Source organism: Manis javanica, chromosome 8, assembly GCF_040802235.1.
Source record: "Manis javanica isolate MJ-LG chromosome 8, MJ_LKY, whole genome shotgun sequence".
NCBI classification, from domain to species: Eukaryota; Metazoa; Chordata; class Mammalia; order Pholidota; family Manidae; genus Manis; species Manis javanica.
In genome coordinates this window covers 64,121,144-64,134,704 of record NC_133163.1, presented here as the reverse complement: position 1 = coordinate 64,134,704, position 13,561 = coordinate 64,121,144, and the positions used below count along the sequence as shown (strand labels likewise).

The 13,561-nt window shown below is 44.9% G+C and overlaps 1 long non-coding RNA gene across 4 annotated transcripts in view; it reads right to left on the bottom strand.

Annotated features, from left to right (window-relative positions):
* Window positions 1-13,561, bottom strand: part of LOC108385644 (uncharacterized) — a 135,657-nt gene that overhangs the window by 50,970 nt on the left and 71,126 nt on the right. The window lies entirely within an intron of this gene.

The following is a 13,561-nucleotide window of genomic DNA, read 5'->3' as shown; positions in this document are numbered from 1 at the left end:
TTCTTGCAGGTTAGTTGCCATGAAGCAGAAAAAGTAATTCTATTAGTGGACAAATCAGCGTCCAAAATATTCTCTAAGACCTGACTCAAATGTCCCCTCCCTTACTGTCTCCCTGGCTCTTTAGGAGTCTGTCACATTGAATGGAAATGGTTTCTAGAGCCCACCTGTTCTATACTGTGAGTTCCTCAAGGGCACAGACACGGGCATATGCATTTTTGTGATATAATGCCTAACATAAAAAAGGCATAGTCAAACAGGACGAAAACACAGAAATTCAGTGAGACAAGTAGTCCAGAGAAAAAACAAAATCATACCCCTCCATGATCACACACAGAGAGAAAGGCAATGAAAGCCCCTGGAGTTACAGTGACATGGCCAGTAAGCTGCTGAAGGAGCCGGATGTCAAGGACCTGGGCATGAGAGCCGCTCCTTTTTCTCTGAAGCTTGTCACCTCTCTTTGAAGGTGATTTTGCTTTTCCCCTTGGGTTTGGTTCACTGAAAAGGGGATGGAACAACTCCAGAAGCTGAGTGTGTAGTCTGAAGCAACTTCCAGGCTCTCACCCAAGTAATGAACACATGGCTGAGGCTGGAGGTCCTTACTGTTGTTTCTTTTTGTTTGATGAGTTTTAATGGAGAGTGGAGGGGAAGGGGTTTTAAAGGCAAAGGTGCTTCAGTGGACAGTGCAGCCTCTGCATGGGCCTTGCGCTTGGCGCATCAATCTAGCTGCACAACTCCCTTGAGGTACACCATGAAGTTGCATTCTCCCATTATGCCAGGCTTTATCAAAGCAGAAGGGGTGGGTGTCAATTCTACACCCAAACAGGGGTTTAGATGAAAATTTTACAACTTTTGACTTTGATGCTTACCAAAGGAAATCTGTATCTTTGTAAACACTACTGGGGTTGTTTTTATAAATGATTTTTAAAGTTATCTTTTAGATTAGACATGGATATACCGAAAATGTCAAACAATGTTTTAACTTCTAACTTTAGTGTTCATGTTAGTAAACTCGAATTCTTAATGCTATGAGCAGATATCTTGAAAGACTTTCCATTTTTAAAAATCAGGAATCATCAAATTTTAGAGCTTGAAGGGACCTCATCAGTCATCTGGTCTAATATATACACACCTAGACTCTCCCTGAGACACAGAAGTAGGAAGAATCAAGTTTTGCACTGTTAAGAATCAACTTTTGTACTGACATGAAACCAATAAACAAGATTTAATTACAGAGTCCTAAACAGTATTACTTCCCAGAACGTATTTCATATAAAACTAGAGACTTTTGAGATAATTTTTTAAAAAGATTCTGTGATCAAGTAAGTTTTGTAAGTACAGGGGTAAACAAAATTTTTAAAGTTCTTCTTGTTTTGATTTTAAACTGTCAGACTGCTCAGAACCTTTAAGATGCCAATATGTACACAAGAATATCCAAGCAGGAGGTAAAGTTTGCAATGTGAATAACCCCACAACTCCTTTTTCCCCCTGGAAATAACCATGTGTCATAGGATGCTAGTGTTCAGTTGAACACAGCTTAGGAAAACTGACCACAAAGTTTTCAGCTGTAATGAACATCTGTAATGTGTCCTAACTATTAGCTTTGATGCAGAGAGACAGAATGCTATTTTGAGCTCCCTAGTATCCAATGCAAAAAAACACTGAACACATGATCAAATGATACCATACAAAGTTCATAACATTTATCAGATGAAAACAGTTGTTCCAGAAGCACCCACTATTCCTGGTACTTAGAAAGCTATGGCCCCCAATGTCTACATAAAGAGGATCATGATGATGTCCTCAGCAACACCCCCTTCAGTGCATACAACAGTTTTATAGGCAATCTTATCCTGTCCTGGAGATGGGTAGCACATTGCCACAGTTCAGTAGAAGCTGCTTCACAAGGGGTCAGATCATGTTTCACATGTTCATAGTTCTAAATTGTCTAACTTAAACCAAGAACCTAATGCCACTCTCCCACTAACCAGCTGTGCCCACCTCCCAGGTGAATCATTTGCCTATGCTGGGGTTCACAAGGCAGCCCCTGAAGTCCAGCTTCAAAGTTCCAGATGTCTATGGATTTATTACTTTGTGTTTCAGAAAAGTGTCAAGCTTCCAGTCTCCTTACAAAGTATGAATTCATCCTTGTAGGTATCTGAACCTTAAATAGCTTACACTTAAATGCTCAACACATGACTAAAACCTCAAGCCCGAGGTCTTGTGTCAGAAATCTGGAAGAGCCAAAAGGAAAATGGAGAAACTAAGACTAGAAATGAGACAGCACCAAAAACAATTTTATCTACTTGAGCATTTTGCTTTAAAGCAACCTTTGTTTCTTTAGGAGGCTTTAATAAGGATCACAGTAATAATCTTAACAGTTTCTCTAGGTCAGCTTAGGGTCTCTTAGCAGGTAATAGCAGTAGTGGTACAAGCAGCAGGAACACTCACCCGGTGCCTCCTACCCACTAGGTCCCAGTCTAAGTGTCATATATGATTACTCTTTAAATGCTGTAACCCAGAGGGGGACCCTGCTCCTATCCCAGTCCACAAATGAGGACACTGACTCAGGGCTGATTCACTCACTGCCTGAAGCCCCATGGGTAGGAGAAGCAGGCCCAGACTGCACCAGCTCACACTGCTGCCTCGTGCACCCAGTGGGGGGCAGGGAGGGAGGGGAATGGGGTCCCAGGGGCAGCCTCACTCAAGCCATGTCCTGGATTAGAGAGCACCTCCCCTCAGAATATGACTTTGTTGAAAAAAAGACGTAGAGGTTTCTAAGAAAAGCAGGTCCATGAGTGACACAAATAATAAAGGTTTTCACGATCCATGATGATTCCCCAAATATTAATACAACAGAAAACCATTCTGCAGTTCTCTCGAAAAACAGAAGATATTCTCCCCTGTGATGATGAAGCAGCCATTAACTCCTTTGGCAAAACTTGAACAAACAGGCCATCCTAAAAGTCAATGCAGCTCAGACTGCAAGGCAGTGGGAGGTGGCAAACTCCCCTGGGGAGCAAAGGAAGTTCCTGGCACCCCTCTTGGATATGCATCTTCTGCACAGACTCGGGGTCCCTAGACTGTCCTCCTCCCAGTTAACGTAACTATTACAGTCTTTGCTCCAACATCCCCTCTCCTTCTAGCCCTTCTTCCCTCCCAGCACATATTCTCCTGTTTGGAGAGTAGGAAAGGAATGTATTTGAGATAGTCTATCACCTCTCTAAAATATAATCACACGTTATCACACAGCCAGGAATCACGTCTCATACTTTTAATTACCTTTCATCAAAGGATCTTCAAGTACTTTTCAAACAGTAATTAATCACCTCCTCTTATGTATTTTCCTTCTGACAGCCACAAGTAGAAACACATTATATGTCTTATCCACTACTACCAGCATTCCTCCTAAAACCCTTAAGTCAAACACACATGCACATACACATGTATGCACGCAGAGTGAGAATTTTTTAATGTTGACAAGGCAGTAGAGTTCTTGACATCCATTCTTGTGCTCATAGCAAGGGTGGAGCCCATGTCATTGTATACCACAAGCATTAATAATGACATAAAGTTTTCCTGCACATCATTAATGAAATGAGAATCCATTTCCACTTGTGAAGTTGCCTGCCTCATTTTATGAATCTACCTTCTCTGAGCCCCCCCTTATCCTGACTTAGCAAAACCACCCTTTTCTCATCTCCTAGCCCATTTGTAGTCTTCAAGTGCAGTACTTCATAAACAACTGTGCATTTCAGAACTGGGTCAGTTGGTTCTTAAAAGTTGGCTACTTTCAAAACCAATGAAACTTGCTTGAAACTGAACTCCAGACTCATGGTAATTGTCTTAATGAATATGGACAGTCTAAGAGGCTAAGCTTTAAGTTAACTTTTGCTTAGCTTGGGCTACCTCTCTGGCTTCTCTCCTACCTGGAGTGTTGAGTCAAAACAAGACCTCGGAGAAACCTGGGAGCTGTGGCTGTCTCAAAGTTTACAGTGGCTTCCTTCTCAGAGCCCCACCTCCACACCCACCCTCCTGCCCTGGCATGAGGGGCAGCTCCAGGCCATTTCAAGGTGGTCCCTGAAAGAAAGAGTCTACCAATAGTGACCAAAGGGGTGAGCTCCAGGCTGGGGAGACCCAGGCCCTGGGAAAAGGTACTTCCAGCCCTTTCCCCGCAGGAAGAGGCAACACTCGCCTTGGAATGAGTTTACTGGCCGGGCATTTGCTGGGTCTCCAGTGGAGGTTTGTCATGCCTCTCTGGGGCCTGAGGACTGGCCTCCCCAGACAAACAAATGTTTGGTTAGTGTGAGGGGTAATCCAAATTATGATTAGAAACAGATTACCCAGATCGAGATTTGTTTGGCTAGGGACAAACTCACACACACAAATCCCTAATCACTTCCCAGGAAGAGGACTCTCTTCAACTGGGATTAGGGACAACAGCCTTTTCTAGAATTTTTAATCTTTTCACATATTTCCAGATCCCTGTGCTTCTCCTTGAAGCACCAGCCTGGTGGCAGTTTCTAGCCAACCCCAAAGTCTTTGAGCACACCTCACTGTCACTGTGGCCAGGGTGTGCATGCGCTGCATGTTCAACTCACTGGAGGATCCTGAGGAATAGATTTCTGATACTCTAATCACCAGGATTTGGAATAAAATATGAAGTGAAATCATCTTTGATACAGAATTAAAACTTGCTAAAGAATATTTAATTTACCACCCTTTTAAAAAGTTGGCCAGTAAATTTTAATTTTTATCCACTCCCTGCTATGGTTCTCTCTCTCTCTCTCTCTCTCTCTCTCTCTCTCTCTCTCCCTCCCCCCTCCCCCTCCCCCTCCCCTCCCCCCCCTCTCTCTCTCTGGCAGCAGCTGTAGCCAGACAGTATCTTCATCCTGGATGCCTCTTGATTCACAACACGCAGCTGCTGAGTTGACCCTCACTCACCCTCTCCAGCTGTTGTTTGCAGAATTTGAAGCTGGACAACTGAGGGAGAAGAGGGAAGCTGTGCTAATGTACTCCTTTCTTGGAATCTCAAGGATCCAAGGACTGTGTTGGGAGGATCAGGACTAGCCATCCACCTGTCTTCACCCATGCAACACCCCTGCAACTGGAAACCCAAGCCCTTCTTTGGGTGACTAAGGGAGTTAAACCATTTGCCATTTCTGCTGTTACCCCTGTGATGACAACCCCCAAAACTTCATCTTCAGCCTTGACTTAAATGCTTGAGCTCCAGATGGGAATCACCAGTGTGACTCAGATCTGATATCCAGATGCACATGTTGACAGCCCCTCAAATGCAAGGTGACCAATGTGAAAATCCCCACTCCCAGCCTAGCAGACCCTTCTCCTGGGTTCCCTCTCTCAGTAGCATGCCCCTCACCCCCAGTTCATGCAGGCTTGAAACCTTGGGTCACCTTCAAAGCCCTCTTTTTTTCCAACTCACATATGCATTCTGGCCCTCATATCTGCCCCCTTACTTTCATTTCTACTGAAGTCATTCTCTTTGTCACCCAAATTACTGCTACTCTGGCTGCTGGCTACTCTGTCTCATTTCTGTCCCTGACCTAGACACTGCTTCTTCAATACCTCAAACGTTGTCCCCTGCAATGGCTGGCTCTCTTGACAATCCTGAACAAGTTTTTCAAGGATTGCCATGGTTTACTGCCACCCCACTTTTTTCTTCTCATCTGACCTTGGAGCCCTCCCTGTCTTCCAGCCACCACAAATTCGCTGTCTCCCTGGAGCAGGGCAAACACACCCAGCTGTTGCTTATGCTACGTCCTTGGTATGGAATCTCCTTCTCACTGATTAACATTGAGTCGTGGATCAAACACTGCCTCCTCACCTGGAAAATCTGTTTCCTCTTCATTCCCACGATTCTTTGTTTGTATTTATATTATATTATATATATTTTAGAGTAGTTCACATTTCAGGTATACATCTTATGCCTTAGCCAATTCCCTCCCCCTCATTCTACATATTGGAATACTTAGGCACAATGTCTGCATCTACTACTTAGTTGCTCAGGATTGTGAATTAAACCAATTCCTAGAAAGAAGAGGCCAGTTAAAGGGGTGAAACTAGGACAAGATTAACTTCAGGGCAGTACTGAAGGGGAGAAATGTATTGAAAGAGTAATATATAATAAGAAGGGTGCTGGGGGAGAGGAGACGGGCAGAGCAAGGGCAGACCCCCCCCCCTTACTTTGGCATTGAGGAAAAGGGAGCAGGTCCACCCCACCCAAACCTCCAGCTCTCTCAGGGCTCCACAACCTTCCCCTGCAGCAAGAACCCTGCCTCAGCAGTGTCCCAGGGCCTGTGCGGTAACAGAGAACAAACTGAACCACTGCCTTGAGGTAAGAAGCCAACCGCTCAGTGAGCTCGCTGGGCCGAGCCCAAACCACAGAGCCTTTCCCCTGAGATTTCCTTCAGTGTGGTAACTCAATACTAAATCTTCCCTTGGTGCTGATCATATTTAAACTGCAGCTCTTCTACTTGAAAAGTTCTTTAAAAAAAAGAGCCTCAGGGGACTGTTGATGACCATAATTACAAGGAAAGCACACATCCTAAGCCAAAAGTTTCTTCGAAACCTTAAAAAACTATCAACCCTGTTGAAGTGACTAGAATTAAAGGTGGGAAAGACAACAAATCAGTTTTTTTTAAACTCATGTTCACATCTTACTTACCGAGCCCCTACCCTATTGGCGGAGGCCACTAGATCCAAATGCCACACGTCCCACAAGACGTGGCACTATCTTCATTTTAGAAATGAGAAAACTGAGGTCCAGGAGCACATGTGTGAGCTCGCCTCTTGGCCGGCTCGAAGCTTTCTTAGGAGAGCCCGTGTGTACTCCTCCTCCAGCGTCCTCCGCGGTGTCCAAGGTCAGTATGAGTTCCATAGGTACTGGCGGAGCCTCCAAAGTAAGATATTCCGTCCTCTTGCGGAAGACATACTTTTGGTAAATTCTGACCTCCCTGTTATCTGCAAGTCCTTTCCTCTTGCCTCTGAACTGCCACCAGGGAAAGGGACCCCCAGCTTCCAAACCGTAGCTGCCAGCGCCGCGCTCCCGCGCTCGGAGCTCCACCCAGCACGCCAGGCCACGCCTCCCACAGGGCTCCCAGCCAGTGAGTGAATGGCAGGGAGACCCAAGTCCTGTTCGGGCCTTCAGTGTGGCTGGAGATGGCTCCTCGGCTGCACCCCAGAAGGTGTGGAACAGCCTCCCGCTCTTTCCTTTCCTCTCTTCTTCTCTCTAGGACCAGGAACTCCCTTAGCTTCCTCCAGCTACCTCCCCATTTTTTGTTCATAAGCCTTCCCCCTAACAAAATGCTGGCACATTTAATCCTTAATGTCTGCTTCTTGCAAGACTAACATACCCCAGTTTTTGCCATACTAAATAGTTCACAATCTTCATTCACTTCAAAGTATTTAGTGAGCACCTATCGTGTGCTGAGAGTAGAGTAGTGAACAAGAAAAGCATCACTGATGCCCTTAAGCATCTGGTGAACTCATCAATTAATTACAGAAATTAAAAGCAGTGGGGGAACCTGACCTAATCTTTGGGATTGAGAAAGAATCCCCTAAATAAAAGCAATTTAAAATAAGACCTGAAGGGTGAGGAGGAATTAACCAGGCAAAGGTGTGGAGTATTTCAAACTGATGGAATGAATAGAAGGCACAAAGGCTCAACAAACAAAAGAAGCCAAAGACAGGGAATGTGGAGTATTGAGACTGAAACGGGAAGTGGGGCCCCTCTCAGAAAGCCTTGTGGACCATCTTGTGGAATTTGGGAAGATAATTTATCTTTCTAGAGTGGCACATTCTCTGAAAACAAATACCCTGCCAGTGGCCCTCTTTGCTGACTCTAGTATGATGCCTGCACAATGTAAATGCTCACTAAATATTTGTTGACTTAAATCAATGAGGAAATACCGCAATTTTTACATTATTATCCCAAACATCAAGGATGTAGCAAATTAACCAAAGTATGAACCAAGTAGAAACTTCTATCCCTGCTGGCAGATAAGACCAATTATAACAACGAGGATGATCATTTTCAGGCATTGGTTTCATCTTTGGAGACATATAAGCTGAGAGATGTCACAGCAGAGAGCACTATGGTGAGTAGCGGTATGCCCTGGATCAGACTGCCTGGTTCAGATACTGACATTCCAGCCTCTTACCTGGGTGGCCTTAAGCAAGTTTCCTAACATCATTGAGTCACAGTGTCTTGTGTAAAGCAGAGCTGAGCACACTACCTCCATTTGGGGGAGGCTGTAGGAATCACTATGTAAAGCACCCTTAGCAGGCTGCTTGGGGTGTGGCATGTGTTCCATAAATGGTACCAATTGTTAGTATTCAAACATGGTTCTCTCTGCTGAGATAAAAGAATATTAGCAACGAGATTTCCCAAACCAGGCTGAGTTGTCATAAACCATCTGTCATCAGAACTGCATGGGATCATTTTGATGTAAGAGTCCAACTTTGGGGACCAACAGAGTGGCCTGCAAACCCTGACCAAGAGACCATGCCCACTCAGACTTTGAATCCCACACTAGTATTTAAACATAGATCTGAACACCAGGCCAAACAGTGTGCCACTGACATGTAGTTCTCTGCAATACACTCACAGGGCAAGCAACGGCTGGGAAAAGGACATGCTGCTTCCAGGTTTTCTGTCCTGGAGGGCAGAGGCTGTGCCTTTTGGCATCACTTCAGAACAGCAAGGCAGCCCCATGAGCAGATGCAGCTTAGTTCTTACCTTTTGGGTTTGTTTTCCCCTGTTGGGCATTACAGTGAGCGCTCAAGCTGAGAAGAAAGTGCCTGTGGAATTAAAAAGGATGAAAGGAGGAGAAATACCTGGCTCCCTCCCCAAGCACTGTGTCCCAGCTGGCTCCAGCTGCCTTGGAATGGGGCAGAGTGGTGGGGATGCAATTGCCTGGGCAGAGATATGAGGTATGCAGGCCTACGTGCACTGCAGCACACACCACGAGACTGGGAAGGACACTGTTCAGTGAGTGTCCATCTGATAACAACCTGGATCCTAAAGATGCCAGCTGCCTGCCAAACTGGACATGTCCATGCAGTGGCACCCAGAAGTCCAGGACACAGAACAAAGGGCCTATGACTGACTCAGTCCTGCGTTTGCATGTCACCCTCACCGAAACAAGTCTTGGGCCAGGCTGGCAGAGAGGCTGTTTCCAAGAATCCCTGAGTCTAAAACAGGGACTGTCAAATTCTAAAGAGCCCTCTGATGACAATTTCAATGTTAGTGGTCAAAAACCTGGACAGTCTCATTCAGATTTGGCACTTGGGTTCATGCTTCTCCAAGAGCATTCATTTCTGTTCCTCCCTGGAATTCCCTATTCCTCACCAGGCCCCACAAGTACTTGTTCTCTGGGTACCCTCCTCTTTAGGGTATAACATCCCTCCACACCTAAAACCTTCCCTTTCCCATTTTACTAGGACATAATAATATTATGGCCAACACGTATTTACTACTTACACCAGCACTTAATGCTCTTTTAAGTGCTTAACATATATTTTAACTCATTTACTCATTACAACAACCCTATGAGATGTGTACAATTATTTTCCCATTTAACAGATGAGTGAACTGAGGCACCAAATGGCTAAATAATTTACCCAAAGTCACATTGCTAGTAAAGTGGCAAAGCCAGAAAGCAAGTCCAGGTAGTTTGCACCCAGAGTCCATGCTCTTACTCATTATGCTGTACTTCCTTTCTATCCAGGACCAATTTCTCACTGATAAAAAAATGTTTAAGCATATTTTTAAACATGCCTATTTTACCAGAATAAATTGGTAAATAGGCACATTACCTGAACTATACCCAGGCCTATTTACCAGAATGAACTGCACTCCAGTTCAGAGCTGGGATTTTATAACTTGCTATTTTGTGTATAGTAAATTGGGAAAGTGTTTACAAATTAGGAGAGTTTAAAAAGGGGAGCTGAACTGCTCAAGAACTTGATTAATACTACTAATAATATTAATATTGGGAACTCTGGTATTTTTAGCTAAGTGAGTACTTGGGCAAAGTACCTTTTTGGTACAAACTATGCCTTGGAATTCCTGGTTTAAGGGACACATAACAGCCCAGTTGGGAGAACAAGGTACATAGGAAAAGCAACCACTGACTCATGGCTTGTTTATAGCACTGCCTCCCCACTACATCCAGATTGGTGAGCCATTCCTGGGAATTCATTACAGCCATGGAAATGAAGGAAGGGATCACACATTACTGACCACTTACTCAGCCAGGATTTAACACTCAAGAGCGCCTAGGACTAATTGCTATTTTCAGTATCTTGTATATGAGGATACTGAGGTCCAGAGATCTTACATACTTGTTCAAAGCAAGTCCTGCTGAATCCGGGACTCACACCTCATCTGATTCCAGAGGAGGGAAGGACGCAATGCCAGTCCACGCCCAGTTTTTCCACGAACATTCCCAGATTCCTCAGGCCCTCTCTCTTGAAACACCATATTACTTGTAATCTTTGCCACAATCTAGTATTTACTAACATTGTTTCATTACTGGGCCAGTCTTGGTAGCCAATCAGATTGTAAATTTTAGGGAGCAGTGACTGGGTTGATTCTGATTTCAGGCTGTCCCTGGGTATTTCAGGGCAGGAAAACTGTGGGAGGGAGAGACATGGAAGCACAGCCTGGAGGCCCTGGCCAGGGTAGATCATTTGCTTCAGCCCCAGACGGTAGCAGCTTGGCTTTAAAGTTTCTAAAGTGTTAGCTGGGAATGGCTTTCCTGCTGCTCTTGCCCTCCCTTGTCAGTCTCAATAAAACTCCTTGAAGTTGGGTCCAGCCACTCCAAAGCATCCCCTAAAGTAACCATGACTGCATGCTCACTAACTTAGGTTTGATGCAAGAGAAAGGTAGCTGAGTTTTCAATCCTGCTTCTGCTTTACTGTAGCCCCCCACACTGCAGGTCCCCCTCCTGCTGTGGCACCAAGCAACATGAAACCCAAGGTCTAATCTCAACCCTTCCTGATTTAGTTATTTAATTATTTAGCAAACACCTCAGACTAGAAATAATGCCACATGGCAGGCACACTCAGACATGCGTGCATCACCACCAAGTCAAAGCCAAGATATATTTCAGGAGAATTTACAAGGCAGAGAGCACCCTCTAATTTAACAAAAATGCTAGACGGCTTGGGTGTTTCCTGTCTTTCCAAAAACTAAGGCACCAAAGCTTTTCTCGTATTAAAGAGCCTGAACCCACCCAACCTGATTCTTTCCTCTCAGTCAACAAGGACATCAAGGCCAGGGCGGGCGTACTGAGTCATGTGAGAAAGGCAGCAAGAGAAGTGTCCGTCCTACCTCCTCTCGGGAATGTGGGACAGCAAGGGGGTGGTCAGCTGGCCGCCTCGAAGGCAAGCAGGGCGGAAGCCTGTTCCGTGTTCCGTGGGAACCCGAATATCACCTCATACCATGATTTACTATAAAAACAGATCAGGGCCCAGCAGAGACAGCTCTAAAATACAATGTTAACAACTTTGTTTAATAGGTCCTTCCAGATGCCTCTCGACTACTTGGCTCTCCTCATTTTTAGATCAATAATGAGGCCATCTTATGCACGGCCCTTTTCTAATCCCACCTCTTTTCATTAGAACGTATCTGTCCAGTGTGTTATTCCCTGCTTTCTGAAGGAGCAGTTTCTCCAGTCAGTGACGCACAGGAGTATGCCAGTATATTCTCATGTGTGACAGGGCAATGATTGCCAGTCTCTCCTTCTCTGGGGTTATATGAGCATCTTAAAGATAGGTAATTCTCTTAAGTGGGGATCACAAATCCAGCTTCATTCCAGACTAATGAGGTGTGAGCCATGATTCCCTTCACATCCTTATTTCTCAGAGCTTCCTCCATGTGCTCCTAAGGTGCATTGTGAAGGACATTTGCCTAAGTTCTAGGCGGTAACCACAGTTTCTCCTACTGCTCCTGCCTTTTCCAGACCCTCTGGTAACTGCAGTCCCCTCCAATTTTGTCTCAGTTCTGGTTACTATTGGTGCACTGCTTCCCCAGGGATATGTGTGCTCTTTGGAGAAGGAACTAGAGACAAAGGGAAGACCCCTTGTCCTCCTTCTCCCTGGTGCCATCTGCACCTCTCCACAGGTCATCCACTATCTCTGGTAGAAGGCAAGTGCCCAGAACTGCCCTTCAGAGGCCATGGAACTAGCTCAGCACTTCTCAAGTGATCTGTGGTGAAGAGCCAGTTCGTTTTTTAAATAATTTCCCATCCATTGTGGAGTGAAACTTTTGTAAAATAAGAACAAATTACCAAAAAAGAATTTAAAACAAAAGACATGCAAATATAAGCCCATTTTTTTTGTTATTAGGTTCAACTGTCATAAAGTCCTTCCAGCATATTGCTGTAAAAGTTTCTAAACACTTGCACGTTCTTACCTTGTTCCCAACAAGCACAACAAGGTACGTGGAGCCCTGCTCTAACTGGAGGCCTTTGCTTTGCTGTTCACTGACCTGCTCAGAGCCCAGACCTCTTGTGTCTGCAGGATGGGAGAACAGGCAGCATTTCAGCAGTCCATGACATCCCACATCTGTATATTCCAGGGACTCATGCTTGATTCTTTCCTGGGTTCTAGAAATATTTCTGACGTTAGATTATGCTGATTTCCTGCAGAGGAGATTTGTCTGCACTCCTACTGCTGATCTGGAGCTCCCTAATACTGAAGCACCTTGGAGAGCAACGGAAGAAACACCTGAGGGAGGACCAGCAAACATTGGCAGGTCACTGTCTTGGGCTTTCCTGACAGAACCAGCAGGTATTTTGAAAAGCATCCTCAAAACATGTGAAAGGTCCAAGAGTTGTTATCATCGGGGCTACTAAGTCATGGCCCAAGCTGGCAGTAATGTCCATGCTGGCTACCAGTGGGCTGCTATCTATTCACATACCTGCCCCTGGAGCCAAGGTGGGGAGGGGTGTTCCCTAAATGGCTATGGACAGGAAAAGAGGGCGAGCTTATCTACAGCACTCAGGAGCGTTTAGGAATTAACTGGTAGAGGGAACTGGTGGCCCAGTTAAAATACTTTCTTTAATCTCAGAGGAAGGAAAGAAATCTCAGTGTCTACCATAACAAAGGACCAATTCTACTCTAGGAACAAAATTGGGTGTGATCATACTTTAGTAGGGGGGAGTTGGAAAATGAAATAGGATATATAGGGTGGGGAATAGGGCTCCATTTCCTAGAAAGAATTTTAAAAACAGCTTTATTGATATATACTGACATCCAATACACTTTATGTATTTACAATGTACAACTCAACAAGCTTTGACATGCATGTACTCCTGTGAAACCATTACTGCAATTACAATAATTAGTGTATCTATCACAGCCCAAAATTTCCTGGTTCCCTTTTGTAATCCCTACCTCCTACCTCTTCCCACCCCACCTACTGGGCAACCAGTTTCTGTCCCTATAGATGAGTTTGCACTTCCCAGAATCTTAGACAAGTGGACTCCTACAGCGTATCCTCATGTTTGGTCTGGCTTCTTTCACTCAACAGAACAAT